This window comes from Elephas maximus, chromosome 13, assembly GCF_024166365.1.
Source record: "Elephas maximus indicus isolate mEleMax1 chromosome 13, mEleMax1 primary haplotype, whole genome shotgun sequence".
NCBI lineage: Eukaryota > Metazoa > Chordata > Mammalia > Proboscidea > Elephantidae > Elephas > Elephas maximus.
Window position 1 is genome coordinate 41,968,104 of NC_064831.1, and position 14,383 is coordinate 41,982,486.

The window sequence follows — 14,383 nt, forward strand, 5'->3', positions numbered from 1 at the left end:
CATTCAAATCAAAATATTCTTATTACTGCTTTGACTCTCCTGTCCATTGTGGTAACCATGCTCACCTAGTTTTTGTCGATTAAGTGCCACCATTTGGCCCTTACCACCATGGTGTCCAATCGGCCCCATTGTAGTTAGGTGTCTTAATTCAGTTAGGACAATTCCTACTGTCAAATCTGACTTACATAAAATAGCAATCACAGCAATCTTGAAGGATGCTAGGGCTCTCTTCATAAATTTCTTCCTCTAGAATCACTTTCTGTACAACAGGTCATAGGATGGCTTCTCCATAGGAACAAAACCAGAGAAGTATATATATGTATGTATGTATATATCTATATCTATGTCTGTATCTAACATTGCGAAGAATGGGAATTCCAGAACACTTAATTGTGCTCATGAGGAACCTTTACATAGATCAAGAGGCAGTTGTTCAGACAAAACTAGAGGATATGGATTGGTTTAAAGTCAGGAAAGGTATGCATCAGGGTTGTATTCTTTCACCATACCTATTCAACCTGTATGCTGAACAAATAATATGAGAAGCTGGACTATATGAAGAAGAACAGGGCATCAGGATTGGAGGAAGACTCATTAACAACCTGCGTTTTGTAGATGACACAACCTTCCTTGCTGAAAGTGAAGAGGACTTGAAGCACTTACTGTTGAAGATCAAAGACTGCAGCCTTCAGTATGAATTGCACCTCAACATAAAGAAAACAAAAATCCTCACAACTGGACCAATGAGCAACATCATGATAGATGGAGAAAAGATTGAAGTTGTCAAGTATTTCATTTTACTTGGATCCACAGTCAACAGCCATGGAAGCAGCAGTCAAGAAATCAAAAGACACATTGCATTGGGTAAATATGCTGCAAAGGACCTCTTTAAAGTGTTGAAGAGCAAAGATGTCCCCTTGAAGACTAAGGTGCGCCTGACCCAAGCCATGGTATTTTCAATTGCATCATATGCATGTGAAAGCTGGACAATGAATAAGGAAGACTGAAGAAGAATTAATGCCTTTGAATTGTGGTGTTGGCAAAGAATATTGAATATACCATGGACTGCCAAAAGAATGAACAAATCTTAGAAGTACAACCAGAATGTTCCTTAGAAGCAAGGATGGCGAGACTGGGTCTTTTATATTTTGGACATGTTGTCAGGAGAAATCAGTCCCTGGAGAAGGACATCATGCTTGGCAGAGTACAGGGTCAGCTGGAAAGAGGAAGACCCTCAACGAGATGGATTGACACAGTGGCTGCAACAATGAGCTCAAGCATAACAACTACTGTAGGGATGGCTCAGGACTGGGTAGTGTTTCATTCTGTTGTGCATAGGGTCAGTATGAATTGGAACTGACTTGACAGCACCTAACAACAACAACAACATGTCTATATCTATACATACATACTTATATATATATGTGTGTATATATATAGAGAGAGAGAGTTTTATTTCAAGGAAATGGCTCATGCAGTTGCGGAGGTTTGTAAGTCCCAAATCCATGCATCAGACATCAGGCTGGAGGCTTCTCCTGACTTGCGTGGTTTCAGGGGCTGAGGAGCCCAAAATTGGCAGATCAGGTGGCAGGCTGCTGGATCGCATCCCAAGAACTGGAGGTCAGAGGGTGTTGAGTTGGATGTAGGATCCAGAGTTGAGCTTTGCCAGAATATCCATTTACATTGGATGAAGCCACACCCTAAGGAAACTCCCATTTGAACTGTTTGGCCGCATGCATTAAGCCACAAAATGGAGGATGATTACATAATATCTGCCAAACTACTGAGAATCATGGCCTAGCCAAGTTGACACATAACCTTAACCATTCCAGATGTGTTCTAGGATAGATCATATTTCATCCAAATCATACAGCATGGTATAGGTCTTTGGAAGGACTTTGGTGTCTAGTATGATTGAAATAGGGCGCAACTCTAGGGTTTAGGGGAGTGATGTGATCTTTTCTAACAGCATCACTTTGGTTACTGAATAGAGAAAAGAGTATAAGGGCAAACTGGTAGATCAATTAGGAGGCTATTCAAATAATCCAGGTAAGAAATGATGCTGACTTGGACCACGGGGCAGTGGAAGTGGTAAGAAGTAGTAAAGTTAGGGATATATTTTGAAAGAAGGATTTGGTGATGGAAGAAATATGGAGTGTGAGAAAAAGAGAGGAATTAAGAATGAGACCAAGCTTTCTGTTCTGAGCAACTGCAAGAGTATAGTTGCAATTAGGTGGGGAAGATTGTAAAAGTTCCTGGTTATAAGGAAAATAACAAGGCTCATTCTTGGACATGCTTCATCTAAAATGTTTATTAGACATCCAAGTAGAGAGGTCAAGTATGAAGTTGGAACATATGGGTCTAGAATCAATGGAGAGGTTTAGATTGGAAATATAATCTGGGTGCCATCAGCAAATACCAAAGCAAAACCAAATCAGTCTCGGTCGAGTTGATTCTGACTCATGGTGACTCTATGTCTGTCAGAGTAGAACTGTGTTCAGTAGAATTTTCATTGGTTGATTTTTTTTTTGCAGTAGATCACCAAGATTTTCTTCTGAGGCTATTCTGGGTGGACCTGAACACTCAACCTTTCAGTTATCAGCTAAGTGCATTAAGCATTTGCACCACCAAGGGACTCCCATCAACATTCAGGTTAGTATATAGATGACATTTAAAATCATGTGTCTGGATGAGTGAAAGTGGAAAGAATCAGAAGAAATCCTGGGACACACCCACCTTTAGAGTTTCAGGAGGTAAGGAACAGCCAGCTAAGGAGATAGAGAAAGGGAAAAGGAAAACCAAGGGGATGTAGGATCCTGCAAGCCAGTGGAGAAAGTGCTTCAAGGATGAAAGAGTGATCGACTTTGTCAAATGCTTCTGATAGGTCAAGTAAGATGAGAGCTGAGAATCCAGCATTAAATTTAGCAATGTTGAGATACTTGGAGACCTTGAGAAGAGCTGTTGATGATCATATGTGTATGATTTTTAAATTATCATCTTTTCAATGCATATCCAAGCACAACAAAAACAGACATTTTATGTTTTTAATCATGTATCCATCACTCAGCATAGTTGCCAAACAAACCCGTTGCCATTGAGTCGATTCCGACTCACAGCAACCATATAGAACAGAGTAGAACTGCCCCATAGAGTTTCCAAGGAGTGCCTGGTGGATTCAAACTGCTAATCTTTTAGTTAGCAGCCGTAGCGTTTAACCATTATGCCACCAGGGTTTCCATGTAGCATAGTAGCCACTTGCAAATATTTGTTGAATGCGTGAGTTCAAAGATGACCAGGTTTTTATCTTTATCACAAACCTTCTTCTGAATTCCTAAATCATATATTAAATTCTTAGGGGAATTATCACCCGTTGGATTTACCACAGTTACCACTAGTGATTTAGTGACAATTACCAGCCAAGTTCTGACCTTGGCCTTGGAATCACAAAAATAAATTAGATGCAATCACTCTCCTCAAGAAGTTTGACATAGTTGGAGAGATAGACGAATGAACATTTAAAATGCCTTTGGATAAATGTTGTTGTTGTCAGATGCTGTTGAGTCAGTTCTGACTCAGAGAGACCCTACGTGCAACAGAATGAAACACTGCCCAGTCCTGCACCATCCTCACAATCGTTGTCATCCTTGAGCCCATTGTTGCAGCCGCTGTGTCAGTCCATTTCCTTGAGGGTCTTCCTCTTTTTTGCTGGCCCTGTAGTTTACCGAGAATGATGTCCTTCGACAGGTACTGATCCCTCCTGATAACATGTCCAAAATATGTGAGATGTAATCTCGCCATTCCTGCTTCTAAGGAGCATTCTGGTTGTACTTCTTCTAAGACAGATTTGTTCTTTCTTTGGCAGTCCATGGTATATTCAATATTCTTTGCCAACACCACAATTCAAAGGAGTAAATTCTTCTTCAGTATTCCTTATTCATTGTCCAATTTTCACATGCGTCTGAGACAGTTGAAAACACCATGGCTTGGGTTAGGCACACCTTAGTGACATCTTTGCTTTTCAACACTTTAAAGAAGTCTATTTGATTCCTGTGTATGCCATCTGGCCAGGTCCATGTGCATAGTAGCTGTTTATGTTGGTGAAAAAAGGCATTTGCAAAGAAGAAGTCATTGGTCTTGCAAAATTCTATCATGCAATCTGGCATCATTTCTGTCACTGAGGCCATATTTTCCAACTATCGATCCTTCTTCTTTGTTTCCAAATTTTGCATTCCAATAACCAGTAATTATCAATGCATCCTGATGCATGTTCGATCAATTTCAGACTTTAGAAGTTGATAAAAATCTTCAATGTTTTTCATCTTTGGCCTTAGTAGTTGATGCATAAATTTGAATTAAAAGAAGAATTGAAGATGGATAAATGTAGTGATGAAAATGAGGGGGCTTTGTGAAGATGTAGAAGGAACCTCCAATCGGCCTAGGGCTGAGGACCATGGGAATGTGGTAGGGTAAAAACTTCTCAGAAGTCATAGCCTTGAGTTGAATTAGTAGTTGGTAGGCATTAGCCAGATGAAGACATATGGGAAAGCCAAAACATGGAGTAGCACCTACAAGATATATGAGTGAGAGCAAGGCTTATTCTGCAAATAGACACACATATTTCCTCCCTGCTTTCTTTGATTTGAACGCACCCTCCCATCTCTAAGCCTCCCAACTCTTCTAGTTCTAGTCTAGCTGTTTTATTCCTGGCCTGGTATTTTTTCCCTCTTTATTTTCTCTGTTTTACCTCCTTTGTGGCCTGATCCTTTTTTTTCAGCACAGTGAGTGTTTTTGCTGATTTCCTGAACAGAATCTCACTTTTTAGTCATGGGATGTATTGATTTAACCTTGAGTGCAATCTGGTTAAAATCTTCCACGTACAGTCCCCACAGCTTTTCATTCTTTCCCCATTCTTTGCCTTTACTTCAGAGGGGTCCAAACCTCATATCCTGCCGCTTTTGTCCCTCACAACTTCTCAGAACTTTATTCTCCAGTAAAGCTACCACCTTTACTAAGTTTCCTAAATTTGCTATCCTGTTTAACAGTTCTGACCATCTCCTGTGCCCACCTTGAGTTTCCTCTCCAGCACACCCTCCTGTCCTCTGGCGACTTAAACTCATGCTTATTTGGCAAGATAACTTGGGCATCACTTTGGCTGTATTGTATTACCAAGATAGGTCGAGTTATGATACCGTAACAAACACCATCAAAATCTAAGTGACTTAACATGTCAGAAACTTATTTCCCTCACTTGCAAGACCCTTCATGGGTCTGGGAGAATATCTGGAGATGCTGTCCTCTTTGTGGAAGCTCAGCATTTCAGAAGCTTTCAGTCTTGTAGCAACTCCATATCAATGAGCACTTCCATGATTTCTGGGGCAGGTAAAGACAGCATGGGAAATTATGTGCTGGCTAATGGGTGCTTCTGTCCGGAAGCAACACATGTCACTATCACATTTCATTGACATGTCCATGCATTCACTCAAAAAGGAATGTACCCTAAAGGAGAGGAGAACCAGAAATTTTAGTGATTACCAGTAGTGTCTATTGGTAAATAGTATTAGTGAGGAGGACACCAGAGGAAAACTACTTTAAATTCTATCCTGCTGCTATCACTTATCCTTGGTAAGTTATTTACTAGGTAGATTATGTAATCTCTCTCTACCTTTGTTTCCTCGGCTATAAGATGGGGCTAATAAGAACACCTATCTTAAAAGGGTCTTTGTGAGGGTTAAAATGCCTAGAACAGTGCCTGGTACAAGTAAAGTCATCAAAAAAACTATTATCAATGTTTACTATGATAAAGCTGCTTACTTTATCACCTCCCCTTGCAGAATAAAATCATTTTCTCCTCTGCGTTTTCATCCTTCCTTGCATGTACCTCTATGGTTGCCTTTATCTCACAAATTATTATTGTTTAGATTAGATTGTGGGTTTTTTTTTTTTTAATTAGTATTTTACCTGCTTAACATTGTACTCTGGGCTCTAGCATAGTGCCCGCCATATAGTAGGCCCTCTATATACGCATGAATGAAGAAGCGAACAAAAGAATAAGGTTGTAGTTTTAAAGCTCTGCAGTGGGGAATGATGATGTTTAGGTTTACAAAAGTCTCTACTTTTTTTATTTTCTGAAGTTCCACCCTTCGATGGCATTCTAGCTTCTAAATTGCCTATATCTAACATATTAAAAGAATGGAAGCATTTTTGACCTAAACATTTTAAAGCTTATGGGTATGTGTTTCTCACTTAAGAACCCAACTACTTTGAAACTCAGTGTGGTCCATGGACTAGCAGCATCAGTAATTACCTGGGAACTTGTTAGGAATAGAACTTCAGACCCCACCGCAGATTGTTTAATCAGCATCTGCGTTTTACCAAGGTCCCAGGTGATTTGTATGTACATTAAACTTTGAGCATTGTTCTGCAACAGCTTACTCAGGTTGCCAGAAGGAGCTCATGTGCCTCTCCATGCACAGGGCTGTGAGTTAGGAACAGAGAACACAGCTATCTTAAAGTAGTTTTTGGTCAACTTTGTTCCTTCTAGTTGATTTACTACTAAAGAATAAAACTTGCTACTAATAGACCTAATATTAGCAGAATCTATTTAGTATTTAGGGAATCATGGATTTAGGAATGCTTTGTTCAAGAAGTTAAGAGGTTTGCAGTTAATTTAATTAGTGCTAATTTCTCTATCTACCTATCTATTTATCTTTTTGGTCACTGATCATTAAAAGCGTATCTGAGAGAATGAAGATAGGAAGTTATGGGAGTAGCAGGTGGCTTTTTGCCAGGTGGTTTTATAGCAAGGGAAGTTGAACTGTTTCTTTTGTAAATTGGCTGATCTTAACTTTGTATTGTAAAAGATTTTATATAGGTGTGTGCTACCTGAGCCAAGAGATCAGGCAGCTTGGCTTCAGGAATGACCATAAAGTGGGCAGTAATTACTATCCTGGATGAAGACTTTAAAAATATTCTTATAAAGTACTCACAAGGTTTATTCCCTGCTGTTAGCATCTTGATGTGAACAACTGAGAGTGATACTTGATAACTGCAATGATTCAAGGCAGAGAAGAGACATGGCGCATTGGGTCACACTTGAGTGAGGAACAATAGGAAGCCAACAGTGTCTACCCCAGGAGGGATTTGGTACTGCCTAGAAGTTTCTATTTCAGGAACCATCGAATGACAAATTTTACCTGGAAAATCCTATTTTTGACCTGCCTTGAAGTTCCATGTAGAGGGAAAACTTCCCATCATCTCTCATCATGAGTAATTAGTCCAGAATAGAAAATGTTAGTGGAAGGTTGTATGGGAAATTTCTTTTCTATGTGAAAAATAGCCAGAGATTTTCCCACAATATCAAGATGCTTTTGGTTACAGGGGTTGGTGCCGGGTACTTATATGGTTGTGTATAAATATGTCCCACACATTTTTAAAAGCAGACTCTATGCAAGAATCATCAGGCTAGGTTTGATTTTAAAAACTCCTATCTTGCAAGCAAGCAGTCATTCAAGGTATAACAACTGGATTATATTTGCCTGGAGCAAGAGAGGAAAGAGAGTCAGGAATGGGAGGGGAAAATGGAATGTGTGACTAATTGAGTCTGTGAACAACTGCCTCCTTTGTCATGAGACCAGAAGAGCTGGATGGTGCCCCATTACCATTATTGAACATTTTGATCAAAGATTCTATAGAAGAATACTGATCAAAAGGGGGAAAATATAGAGCAGGATTTCAAATTCTCATGGACTCCAGACTTCCTGGAGCTACTGGGGCTAGATGATCCCCTGAAATTATTGCCCTGAGATAATCTTTAAACCTTAAACCAAAACTATCCCTTGAAATCTCTAAACCAAACAGTAGTTTAACTTAATTAGTAAAGAATGTCTTCCTTGAGCAGTGTGCTTTTTTAAGAACTACCATATATTTACACAAATAATTGCACTTTTTACATATGTTTGCCAACCGTTCCCTGCCCACACAAGGTATTTTTTTCACAAGAACACTTGGCTAACTTTTAAAAAAAATTTTTTTATAGCAACATGTTAAAAAAAAAAAATAGCATAGCAGAGCTTACTAAAATACCTCACAGGGGGAGGAAGTGGTTGGCAAATAAATGTAGAAGATGTGCGTTATTTGCGTAAAAGTACGGTATCTATATGTGGTCAAATTGACAATAGTAACTCAAAGGATTAGACAGGAAACTTAGGGGCAGCGAGTTTATGTTAGTGGGGGAGGAACAACTCAGTAAACGGAGGGTGAGGATGGTTGTGTCACTTGAAGAACGTAATTCATGTCACTGAATTTTCCATGTATAAATTGTTGAATTGATGTATGTTCTGCTGTGTATAGTCTCAACAACAACAACCAAAAATAAATATATTTTAAAAAAATGAAAAAAAGTTGTTCTCTTATTCTCAGTAGATCTGCTTCTGGCCTGCTGAGATTTCTATATTCATTTTGTTTTCTCACAGATTAAAAAGTCATTAAAGATTTATTGGATAAGTTGCAAACATTGCATATTTTCTCTCAAATGAAGAAACATGTGCCAATTTTATAACATATTTTCTGCTTCCTTAGCATGTTTCCTAGAAAATGTATCAAACAGAAAATAAACGTATTTACCAAGAGGTGCTGCTGCATCTTTTTAACAATCATAACAAACAGTTTGCACAGCTATTTTCACTTGTTATGATGGATTGATTGGTATTTATGACAAAGATTCCTTGCATAGCTGATTATTTTGCATGTTATCAAGAACAATCTATGGAAAGCATCTTTGTATTATGAGAAAAATTAGGAAATAATGATGAAATAACTGAATGGAGATATTTCTGCCCCAGATTTTCACATTGATGTACTTACCAGAGATATTTCTACTATATTTTCACAATGACAATTACTCAATTTATATGATTTTTATGAAATCAAATTTATCATGCTCACATATAATTCTTTATGTACATTATCATAGTCTTATAGTTAGCAATCCACCACAGTGCTTCAAAAACAAAATTTGTGTTTTCTCATCTCTGTTGTTATGTGAACAACATTTAATACTCGGATAACTTAAACATTTGGTAGATAAATGAAGCTTCAAAGGCACTCGGTTGTTTAAGAACTTAATGTCAGTTATTAGTGACTGAAAAGACCCAGAATAGCCAAAAGGATTTTTTAAAGAACACATTTGAACGATATTTACTTGTTGATTTCTAAACTTACTATAAACATAAAGATCTCAAGACAGTGTGGTACTGGCATAAAGATAGACATACAAAACAATGGAATAGACCTGAGAATCTAGAAATAAATCCATACATCTGTGGACAATTGATTTTCCTCAAAGATGCCAAGGCAAACAAATGGGGAAATCTTTTTAAGAAATTATGCTGACGCAATTGTATCTACATGTATAAAAAGATGGAGTTTGACCCTTACCTCACACTATAAACATAAATGAACTCAAAATGGATCACAGACTCAGATGTAAGGGCTAAAAAATATTTTAGAAGGAAATCTTTGGGAACTTAGGTTATGCCAGGATTCTTAAATTCAAAACCAAAAGCACGCGCCATTAAAAAAAAAAAAGCAGTAAATTGGACTTCATCAAAATTCAAAACTGTGGTGCTTCAAAAGACACCGCTGTGAAAATGAAAAGACAAGTCACGGATAGGGAGAAATATACATGTATCTGATGAAGGACATGTATCCAGAACATTTATAGAATTCTTATACCTCAGTAATAAAAAGGCAAGTCAATTTAAAATGGGTAAAATATATGAATAGACATTTCACCAAAGAAGATATATGAATGGCTATAATAAGCACATGAAAAGATGTTCAACATCATTAGTCAGTAGCGAAATGCAAATTAGTATCAGAATGAGGTATCATTTCACTAGAATGTCTACAATAAAAAAAAGATAATAACGAATGTAGGGGAGGGTGGGGGGAATCAGGTAGCCTCATATGTTTCTGGTGGGAATGTAAAATGATAAAGCCACTTTAAAAAACAGTGTGGCAGTTTCTTGCAAAGTTAAACATAAATTTATCGCCTAGCAATTCAACACCTAGATATTTACCCAAGATAAAGGAGAATGTATGGCTGCATAAAGACTTGCACATGACTGTTCTTAGTAGCATTATTCGTAATAGCACAAAAGTAGAAACAATGAAAATGTCCTCTAACTGGTGGATGAATAAACAAAATGTGGTATATTCATACAATGTAATACTATTATTAAGCAATAAAAGTTTTGAAATAGCGATACATGTTACAACATGAATGAATCTCATAAACTTCATGCTCAGTGAAAACAGTGATAAGAAATGACCAGAAAAGGCAAATCTATTGAGCAGAAAATAGATTACTGTTTGCCTGAAGTGGAGGGTGGTTGGTGGAGGAGAATAACAATAAATGGTCTTGAGGGATCTTATTGGCATGATGAAAATGTTCTAAAATTAGGTTATAATGTTATTTGTACAACTTGGAAATCTACTAAAAATAATTGAATTGTATCCATAAAATGGGTGAATCATATGGGATGAAATCATACCTCCATATATTTGTTAAAAAATGATAAATGATTGACTAAAACAAGTAAAATCTCAGTCTATGAGTCATCTTAATATCCACTTGGGTTTATTGTTGTTAGAGCTTTCATGTATTCTTAGTATTCCTAGTCCTGATGGTCCCCAGCCTCCATCAGAATGCATCTGTATTCACCAGTAAACCAGCTTTTTATTTGCAGGATACATCTGTGCCTCAGGGCAGATTATACCCTTACCACCTAGAGAATAAATAGGACCTTCCTAAAACACAACTAATCATCATGTTCCAACTGCTGGTGGGCTTGAAACGCCCTCTTTCCCTAATTTGCTCCTGTTCATTATTCAGATTGCAGCTGAGACTACATATCCTCAAGAAATTCTCCCTTCTGGATTATGTATCTCTGCCTGTGTTCACATTCATAAATGGAACCTTTTTGTTTGTTTCATTGACTTCCTGCTGTTTATATCTTTGCTTTGTTCAGGCCAGATATGTCATTTGTTACATTGTTTGTAGCACAGAGATTATTGCTGTTGTCAGGCAGATTCTAAATGAAAGTAGAGAATACCAGAAAGATGTTTACTTACGTTTTATTGACTACGTGAAGGCATTCCACTATTTGGATCATAAAAAATTATGGATGATGTTGCAAAAAATGAAAACACAATTATGCTCATGCTGAACCTGTAAATGGATCAACAGGCTGTTGTTCGAACAGAAAAAGTGGATGCTGCATAGCTCAAAATTGGAAAGGCATATGGCAGGGTTGTATCCCCTCATCTTACTGATTTCATATGCAGAACAAATAATCCAAGAAGCTGGACTATATGAAGAAGAATGTGGCATTAGGATTGGAGGAAAACTCATTTACAACCTGTGATATGCACATGATACAACCTGGCTGCCCCAAAATTAAGAAGATTTGAGGAACTTACTGATGAAGGTCAAAAAATGCAGTCTTCAGTATGGATTATATCTGAACATAAAACAAAGAAAATCCTCACAACTGAACTGATAAACAACATAATGAGACATAGAGAAGAAATTCAGGTTTGAGAGATTTCATTCTACTTGGATCAACAATCAATGCTCATGGAAGCAGCAGCCAAGAAATCAAACAATGTATTGCATTGGGCGAATCTGCTGCAAAAGGCCTTTTTAAAGTATTAAAAAGCAAAGATGTCACTTTGATGACTAAGGTACTCTTGACTCAAGCCATGGTCTTTTCAGTTACCTCGTATCCATACGAAAGCTGGACAATGAAAAAGGAAGACAGAAGAAGAATTGATTCAGTTGAACTGTAGTGTTGGCAAAGAATATTGCCTATACCATAGACTGCCAGAAGAATAAACAGATCAGTCTTAGGAGAAATACAACCACAATGTTCCTTAGACGTCAGGATGGTGAGACTTAATTCACTTACTTTGAACACATCATCAGGAAAGACTAATCGCTAGAAAAGAACTTCATGTTTGTAATGTAGAGGACCAACAAGAACAAGGGAAACCCTCAGTGATATGGATTGTCACAATAGCCACAACAATGGACTCAAACATACAACAATCGTGAAGATGGTGCAGGGCTGGGCAACGTTTCATTCTGTTATACATAAGGTTGTCATGAGTTAAAACTGACTCGATGGTAAGTAACAACACTAATAAGAATTAATTGATTGCTAATTACAGGAAATCTTGTTAAAATATAGATTTCTATATCTTATATGCAAGACTTCTAGTGGGTGGCTTGTTGTTGTTGTGTGCCATTTAGTCGATTTCAACTCACAGCAACCCCATGGGACTGAGTAGAACTGCCCTAAAGGGTTTTCTAGGCCGTCATCATTACAGGAACAGATCACCAACAAGGTTGCTTAAAAATGGGTAATTTTGACAATCTTCAAACATAGCCCTGTGTATGCAGTACTCTTCTACAGAAACAGAGATACATTCCTGAGGATAGAAGCCACCAGGGTAATTTTTAAATATAACTTCATCGAGACATATTTTTATATAGCATATAATTCAGTCATCTCAAGTGTACAATCCAATGATTTTTTAGTAAATTTACCAAGTTGTGCAACCATCACCTTATATCAGTTTTAGAACATTTCTATCACCCAGAAAATTCCCTCATTCTCGATTGCTGTTAATCCCCATTGCCACCCCACACACTCTGCCCCAGCAACCACTTATCTATGTTACATTTCTATAGATTTACCTTTTCTGGGCATTTCACAAAAGATAGAATTACAAAATTTGTGGTCTATTGTGCCTGGTTTCTCTCAAGTACCATGTTTGTCATTGATTGTTAAAGAAATAAATACTAACAGCAAGTGAATGAAAAGACCCAAAATTGTATGTGTCAGTAGCTCATTCCTTCATACTGGTAAATAATATTCCATTATATGAATACACCATATTTTGTCTATTCACTTGCCATTTAATAGACAGTTAGGGTTTTCTTCCAATTTTTTGACTGGTATGAATAATGCTAAGGAGCCCTGGTTGTGCAATGGTTATGGGCTCAGCTGCTAAGTGAAAGCATGTAACCCTGCTCTGTCGCATAGGGTCACTATGAGTTGGAATTGACTCGAAGGCACACAACAACAACATGAATAATGCTACTAAGTGCATTCATGTGCAAGTCTTTGCGTGGATATGTGTCTTCCTTTCTCTCGAGTAGGTAACTAAGAATGGAATTCCTGGGTCACATGGTGTTATGGATTGAATTGTGTTCCCCAAAAAATGTGTGTCAACTTGGCTAGGCCACGGTTCCTAGTATTGTGTGATTGTCTGCCATTTTGTCATCCGATGTGATTTTCTTGTGTGTTGTAAGTCCTACCTCTATGATGTTAACAAGGCAGGATTAGAGGCAGTTATGTTAATAAGGCAGGACTCAATCTACAAGATTAGGTTGTGTTTTAAGTAGATTCTTTAGAGATATATAGTCAGAAGTGGGCAGAGAGATGTGGGGACCTCATGCAACCAAGAAAGAGCCAGTAGTGTGCGTCTTTGGACCCAGGGTCCTTGCACTGAGAAGCTCCTAGAACAGGGGAAGATTGATGATAAGGACCTTCCCCCAGAGCCAACAGAAAGAGAAAGCCTTCCCTGGAGATGGTACCCTGAATTCAGACTTCTAGCCTCCTGGACTGTGAGAGAATAAGTTTCTATTTGTTAAAGCCATCCACTTGTGGAATTTGTGTTGTAGCAGCCCTAGATGACTAAGACATATGGCAAACTTATTTTTTAACTTTATAGGAAACTACCTAACCGATTTTCAAAATGGATGTAGCATTTTGTCTTCCCACAAGAAGTGTACGAGGCTTCCTAATCCTTTACATCCTCTGCAACATTTGTTATAGAATGTTTTCTCATTATAGACATTCTAGTGGTAAGAAATGGTACCTCATTGTGATTCTAGTTTGCATTTCTGTACACACAAATGATGTTGAACATCTTTTCTGTTGGGAGGGTGGTCTGTCATACAGACTTGCAACTCACCCAGGCTACCTAATCAAAAGCCTTGGGCCCAGAACATTCTCTGATAGTCGAGGCTAGGAATTGAGACTCCTCTGCCCTGGTTAATTCCTCGTCCTTCTCAGGGAGACTCCTTACCTGTTTCAGCCCTGATGAGAACCACTTCGTTCTGCTTATCCATGCCCCATCATATGACCCCTGGCCAACCCCATTATTATATTTGTTCTCTGCAGGGAGGGAATGGTGTCTCTCAACTGCAACATGAGAGGGATGTGTTCACAACATCACTAGTGCACCAGCTGTGTGGAGTGACCCTCTGGCCATGGGGGACCAGCATCCATTATTAAATCTGGCCTTTCTCTGT